Raw genomic sequence first — 7,959 nt, 5'->3', positions numbered from 1 at the left:
TCTGTGTCCAGTATTTTGAGTGAGAGCATGGAGAGCATGGAGCCCTTCATGAGCATCACCATCTGAGATGGTGGCATGGTGGCCAGAGGGACAGAGCCTGACACAGAGCTCCTCACCCACTGGTTAGGGGCCACTTGCACACTACTCCCCAGCACGTGTTTGTTAATGCTCTGAGGCAGGACAGAAATTCAGCCTTTCAGAGTGTCTGATGGCTGAGAGAAGGGGCAGCAAGAGAGGCATGCAGGTCCTTGGGGTGAAGGGCTGCACGCTTCCACAACTGCAGCAGAGAACGCACAACCTGAGCTTGCCTCGGTCAACAGGRATGTCACCTTAGTTTGTGTACTGAATACCTAATGTAGGTGCAGAAAAAGGACACTAAAGCAGAGTTTTGCAAAGAGACATTCACAGGAGCTGCACCAGACACCAGCAGATGAAGTTCAAAGGAAAGAGGCAGGTTCCCACCTGGTGCAAGTGGATTTTCCTTTCTCCAGAGAGACACAGACAATAAATGCAGCTCATTCACTCTTTTCATAGACTCTTTTCTCACATTAAGAGCAGARGATGATGAGACCGTGTGTCGAGCTGCAGTAATAATCCATCCTTCAGCAGCGCTCTGGTTCTGAGCCCAGCACAGCTGCTGGAGTGCCAGTGCCCTCTCCTGTTCAGTGTGCACCAGCTTCCCTGCTCGTTCCACAGCATGTCTGCATSCCTGCAGAGGCTGGGAAAACATTCCCAGCCTGACATCCTGCTAACAGCCCAGAAAAAAMCGGTATTTATAAGGTTAAGGGAAATGTGGAAATGCTGCAGAACTTCCATGGACACTGTGTCCTCTTTGCCGCAGTCCAGAAGAGTTATCACTTGCATCGGGCCATTTAGGAAGAAATAATCCTCAAACTAGCCCATGTCATTATGTACAGTGGGTTTGCATCCTCCTTCCAGAGCACATCTTCAATGACATTCAGTTTTACTCTGTGTGGCTGTAACTTGAACTCCAGCCGCTGCCAAATGTATTCACAAAGTCACAGAGGAGGAAATCAAAGCCAAAGGGGAATCGTTAGGGGTCTAACAATGGGGTTTATCCTCCTACCATGCCTGGACAGTTTTCCAGATTTTTTAAACTGTCATGTAATTACAGCAGCACAGATTCATMCTCATTTGACCACAGTATTAAAAGCAGTGGTGCTTAAGTAAAATTAATAAGATCAGACAAAACTTTGTGCTAAAATGTTACCTAGGATGTTGGTGGGAATATATTTATACAGTACCTCTCACTTCAAAAGTTGTACTAACCTGTACAGCAGCTTAAATTAATTCTGCTTTGTGTTCTGGCAGACAGAAACAACAAATACAGCTGCTCGGTTACCAGCTGCCAAATCTCCTTCCATAAACCTATCTGCTGGCAGCTCCTGCTGGGAGCAGAGAGCTGGTGTGGGGTTCCCAGGGGTCACAGAGATGCAAGGCCATGCTGCAATCACAGGGTGTTACAGGGTTACCCCACAGAGCCCTGCTCCAGACAAAGAGCAAAGCTCAGAGCACAGAGCACCTGTGCAAGGGCCTCGATGCTCACACCCAGGGGTTTCCCATAGCTCCTCATGTGCAGATTTGGACATCTCCAATGTCTTTTTTCARTGAAAGAAAACTATTCTGTCCTGGTTTGGAAATTCACACCAAATCCATCAGTATACCAGGGTTTTTCCAATGATGATTTGGGGGTTTGTCAGCTYGTTACATAACATATGCTCACACTGCAATAATTAGGGCCAGATCTGGAACTTGCTGAAAGCCAGCTGGGAAATGGGCATTTATCTAAGAACAAGTTTTGGAACCCCTACAAAGCAAAAGAGATATTGYACCAAAGTTTAAAAGTATTTCCACACCACAAACTGTGTTGGTTGGAGTCTAAAATGAAAATTGTCCACTTKCTTGTGGTTGTTATTTCAAACTCACAGTAGCCCCACTACCCCACTTTTAGGAAGAACCCATCAAGGGACGTACACTTTCACCAGACAGATGTACAAGCAGAAAGCAATGCCCTATATTTCTGAGAAAATCACTCCCAAAGTAGAATATGAAGGGAAAGCAATACATCCAGGAGCCTGCCTGTATGCACCTTCATCAGGCCAATCAGTGAAATCATCTCCTTTATGTYAAAACCATCAGGTTTAGGCTCTTCTAGCCTGAAGCCGCAGCAGCTGAGCTGGAGCTTCCTCGAGCTGGTTCATGTGCTGTAGGTGTGAGCATCCTCTCCTATAGCAGGGCAYCTGCCAGGGTTAACCCTGGTGAGTTTGGAGCCATCCTTGGGAGGTGACACACACTGTGAGAGCAAACASCCCAGCTGGGCATGTCCTCTGCAGCTGAGGCTCCTGCTGTGGCTGCACATCAGACACTGCAGGGCAAATCCAGCACAGGCTCTGCTGCAAATCCACCCCAGAACCCTTCTCCAAGCTCTGCATGGTTGCTAGGGGAGGCTGCTGAAGGTTTTCTTTCTGCAGGACACCAACATTAATTAATCTGTGACTTTAAAGCTATTTATGGCACTAAAGGTCGCTCCTGAAATTTCTAGTTACAGCTGATCCCTGTACCTAGCAAGTTACTTTTCTCTATTAAATCACTGCTGACATTCAGTGTTTCCCTTCCATCTCCTCTGTAAGGTATTTTGAGTTCCAGGTGCTCAGGGTGAATTTAGGCAATAATTATCCCTGTGAAATGTCACCCACATAGGAGAGGGACTGGCTGAGGTACAGTGTCACCATGCAGGGAAAACACCATTCCTCTCACTTCCTATTCAGAAAGCCTCCTCAMTGAAGTATTCACTTCTCTTGTTTTGTGGTCCAAAAGCATCACTTCAAGGTATAATAAAACTCTACAAATTATATAAATAAAAATACAATGTATAATACTTTTGATAACTCAAAATGTTTTCATACCAAATTGCCAACAGCCTCTGAAATCTCTAAATACCCAAAAGCAGAAAGCATTTAATTGCACTCTGAGTCACTGATGGATTTCAGTCCATCTGTAACATTTAAACATTATTGGAGTAGTGATCTCCAATAGCTACATCCATATTAACAAATAAGAAAAAAGGTCAAGTTCCAAGTGCATTGAAATCAATACAGCTTTAAATGCACTCACTTGAGATGAATCTAAAACCCTTACATGTTAAAAAGTGCCAGCTCAACATTTTTCTAGGAACTGAATCACCTTCCTACCAGCCCCACAGGACTCCAAAGAGTGTTTCAGGGGGAAGATGTTCAAGAAGCCTTAAAAAATAGGAAAAAACCTCAGGGTGGCAACAAYGAGTAATTTCTGAAATGTACTTCCAAAAGGTAAGGGAAAAACAGAGGCTACCCAAAAGAAAATTCAGGGAATTTCCCACTGAAGGGGTCCTTGGTGTGCAGTCTTCTGCATTCTTTCAAAGAGAAGAATATTTTCTTTTAACTTAAAACTTTGAAACATGAAAAAAAAAATTTAAAAAACAAAACAGTGTAGCAAGTCAGTTAAATAAATACTGGCATTTACTAACATTTAAAATCTGGTCCATAGTTCATTCTACAGCCACAGCATAAGAAAAATATGTCAGASTCTATGCTGTAAGTTGCTGAAATTCATCTGAATCAATAGGAAACCTGGAACAAAGCATAGCTCCCATCCAGATGAAAATACCTAACCCCTGCTGGCCCTTTGGTGGACTTTGTCTCACGACTGTACACTATGGACCATACAGATSATTTCAACACAGACCTATTTGAAACAATGAAAAAATTAGAGGATGTGAGGAAAGGGAAGAATGACAGAAAAGGTGAGGTATTGCTGAGTGAAGGCAGAGGTGGGAGGTACCACAGCGGGGCAGAGGGGAAAGGATTTGCTGGAATAAGATGCAGATCCACAGCCTTGGTTCTACTGATATAAATGGTTAAAAATAAAAGATAGTTAAAACAAGGTACTTGCTTGTTTGTGGCAGCAGTGCCTCCCGTTCTGAAGTCCACACTCCTCTCAGAGGCCATTCCTTCAGTCGGGAGGGTGACAATAACACAGATGTGCTATAGAGTTCATCCACACCAAAAGGTGGCAGACAGCCTTGGCAACCCCTCACCTGCCTCCAGGACAGCCAGGAGGGATTTCACACTGTATGCAAATTTATTTAACCAGGAATTTGAGCTCAGACCTTCACCTCACCAAGATAAGCTCAGGGAAAACCCACTCAGCGTCAATACACTCACCCAGGCTCCAGTTTGCTGCAGAAAAGTGAGTCCTGTTTCCTGGGCTTCACAAATAATGGAGTCTGTAGAAATAGTCTGTAAAAYGGGATTTCAGTTACACCTGAGTTGAACCTATTAAAAAAAATTCCTTATGCTTTGAAGCTGTTGATGCAGGGCCAGAGCCATTAGTGCAGATGCAAGCTCAGGAATGATTTTGGTTTGAACTGAACACCTGYTCCCCCTGTGCCCCTCAGGCTGGGCAGGAGCCAGCCTGGCTTTGGCTCACATTCTAAGTGTGTGCAAAAACTTCTGGCATTGGCAGACAAGATGTGTTTGATACAAAAACAAAGGTGGCAGTAGGGACCGGGTGGAACATGTGCCATGAGTTTGCTCCAGAGGGGCTTCAGTTTGGAGTCACCACGGCCATCTGTGTCCCTTCCACACCCTGAGTGTCTGCACAGGGACAATGCAGGGTCACCACAGCAGGGTCTGACCCTTTCACACCCTGAGTATCTGCACAGGGACAGCTCAGGGTCACAACAGCCATCCCTGCCTCTTCCACACCCTGAATGTCTGCACAGGGACCTTTTGCACAGCCAACACACCAACCTGCCCGGGCAGGGGCACAGCCTGCTGTGAGCCCATGGCCCCTCGCCAGCCCGGCAGTGTCACCACACCTGTGGCACCTGCAACACCAGGGAGCTCATGGCAACACTGGCAACCAAATCCCCCTGTCCCCAACACCACAGTGACACAGTGCCCCTCTGCAGCTGATGATGCAGCTTTTTCCTTGCAGTAACACATGGCAGTGAGGTGGTACGCCTGTGTTTAACCCCAACCATGGCTCAGCCCTGGAAGTGGCCCTGGCCTGGCTGTCCATGGGCCCTTCAGGAGCAAACGTTACACAGTGTAACGTTACACGTGTGACAAGGCTGTGGCAGTGCCATAAGTCCACGGGCAATGCCACATGGCCGGGGATGGTGTGATAAGGCTGTGGGCATTGTGATGAGGCCGTGGGCAGTGCCATAAGGCCGTGGATGGTGTGCTAAGGCTGTGGGCAGTGCCATAAGGCCATGGGTATTGTCATAAGGTCATGGATGGTGTGATAAGGCCGTGGACGGTGTGATAAAGCCGTGGACGATGTGCTAAGGTTGTCGCAGTGTTACAAGGCCATGGGCAGTGCCACAAGGCTGTGGGCAGTGTGATAAGGCCGTGGGCAGTGTCACAAGGCTGTGGGCAGTGCCATTAGGCTGTGGCAGTGCCATACGGTCATGGCAGTGCCATAAGGCCATGGGCATTGTGATAAGGCTGAGGACAGTGTCACAAGGCCGGGGACGGTGTGATAAGGCCGTGGATGGTGTGCTAAGGCTGTGGGCAGTGTGATAAGGCCATGGACGGCACGATAAGGCCATGGACTGTATGATAAGGCCGTGGCTGCCCATGGCCAGCACTGTGGTGCTGAGGCTTCGCTGGCTCACACCCTAGATGGCAGCAGCACCCAAGAAATGAGCTGGGAAACCCAAACCTGCCTGTGCCTGATGGGGATTCACATTCGCATAAATCCCACCTGGAGGCCTTCATCTAAAAAGAAATTTAAAAGAACAGAAGGTGCATGTGAACACGAAGCATTTCTGGAGGCCAGGACCGAGGTGTCAGCTCCCCTCATGGCAGCACAGCACRGACAGAGCCAGCTCTGCCAGGCAGCCTGCAGAGAGCACGGGGACAGTCTGCTCCTTTCTGGCACCATAATGGCAATAAACCTRCTGTGGTGGGGGAACTGGGAGGGCTGAGCCATGGGGAGGGATGACACCCTCAGCTGGGGAAACCTTGGCCCATTTCACTGTGTTATCATTCGTAACTCATACCCATACCTTACAATGACTGTACTGCTTCCAGCACTGGTTCTTGCCCAGCTCCATGGCTGTTTCTCAGCACCTAGACAGGAGCACAGTCCCAAGAGCACAGGGCTGGCACTGGCACAGGGCACTGGCACAGGGAGATGGCTGCTGGGACAGCGCTGGGCAGCAGAAGCTGCACAGACATCCCTGTTTCATCCACCCGAGAGCAGTGTGCACACACCCTGTCAGGCTTTTTGCAGCACCACAGGGCAGCAGGAGATGCTGGCTGCCATTCCCACTCTGACACACAGGACAGGCACTGCACAGCACTGGAAGGTGTCATAGACCTTCAGAGAGCCCAGACATGTCAGCTCACAGCAGACTCCTCTCTCCCTGGCCATGCTGGCACTACCCCTGCCTCCCAATGCTCCTGCAAACTCTGCAGTGCTGCAGTCAGGGCTGCAGTGAACTCCTGGGAGTKCACTCTATTCCACCCCTCATTCTGAAAGAACATTAATGTTTTAGCATCAATGACTATTGATTTTCTTTCTCCATCTTGCATTTCTTGAGCACATCCTGTATGGAAACAAACTTGAGAGAGAAGAAAAGAGAGAAAATAATGTTGTTTAATTTGCAATGTATTACCAACTTCATTATGTGAGACACTAAGCYTGGACTTCACTGCATGGATTAAGTGTCACTGAGGCAGATAATGGACACAATGCATCTACAAATGAAAAACAGAATGAGATACAAGTAGCAGAAGTGGGAAAAAATCACTCCACCCGCTGCCTCATGCATCTGCAGCAACCAAGGCACCAGCCTGAGCCTCACCCCCTGGGCTGGGCACTGCCACAGGTTGTACCAGATCACCTGAAAAGCATCTTGGCCACCTTGGCACCCACTTCACTGCTGTCTGAGAAGAGTTAACTTSAGGCTAGATATTCAAGAGTTACTCTTGTATAATAAAGTCATGATTATGGAGATTACACCAGCTCTGCTGATCTATTTGAAATTTTAAACACAAGAAACACACAGGATTAACAAAAAGTGACAGTTTCAGCTCCAAGGGCCTGCTGYAAAGTTGCCTTCAGCCACTGAGAAAGTAGGCAAAGCAGGCTGTCAGGATGGATTTTGATCTTCATAAAGGCAAGATGACAGCACACTGTGCTTCTAAGGATACAAACACAGCTAGTAAATTCAAGGTTTTCTGTTGCATAGTTCTGTTCATCTGATGATCTCAGGAGTTCGTTTAGCTAAAAAAAGCACTCCTCACCAGTCACCAGAGCAGGCAAAGGCACTGTTAGGGAGCAAACCCACAGGGGAGGGATGCAACCTTGCCATCACATGGGGCAGAGCACCTCTTGGCACAACCTGCTGGATGCCACCTTCCAAAAGAAAATCTGGGCTAAAACACAAGAAGCAAAACTCCAGACTTTGGGAGAGCCAGAACTCCTTCTCCACACCTCATGCTGTCCATACCACCCCACCTTTTCTCTGCCTGCTAATATGGGGATAAATGCTGCTTTCTAAAAATATTTAGACAGTAGCTGAATCACTGCCACATTATGGATATGCTCCAAGGGAAGACTCCCCAAAAAATAATGGGCTCAACCACCACATGGGACTTAGGGGATAYGAGATCTCTGTAATCTTGGAGAGGATTCTCTCCTTCTCCTCTCTACCTGTACCCTGCAAAATCAGTGAGCTGCAGCCCACTGCAGCTCAAAAAAAGAGATTCACCCCTCCTTTTTCCTGTGAGGCTTTGGCATGGGAAGAAGYTCCTCCAATTCATTCCCAAGCAGTGGAAATTGGCATGGCTCCATAAAGCAGCTGAAGATCTGGCTCCACTTGATAGCAGTTTTATCTGAGATCAYGATGAGCTTGACTAGAGGGTGCCAGCTGGATTGCTCTGGGGA

Source organism: Malurus melanocephalus, unplaced genomic scaffold, assembly GCF_030028575.1.
Source record: "Malurus melanocephalus ecotype Western Australia unplaced genomic scaffold, MMel_1.1 scaffold_77, whole genome shotgun sequence".
Classification (NCBI taxonomy): Eukaryota; Metazoa; Chordata; class Aves; order Passeriformes; family Maluridae; genus Malurus; species Malurus melanocephalus.
Note: the sequence above shows the minus strand (reverse complement) of the source record.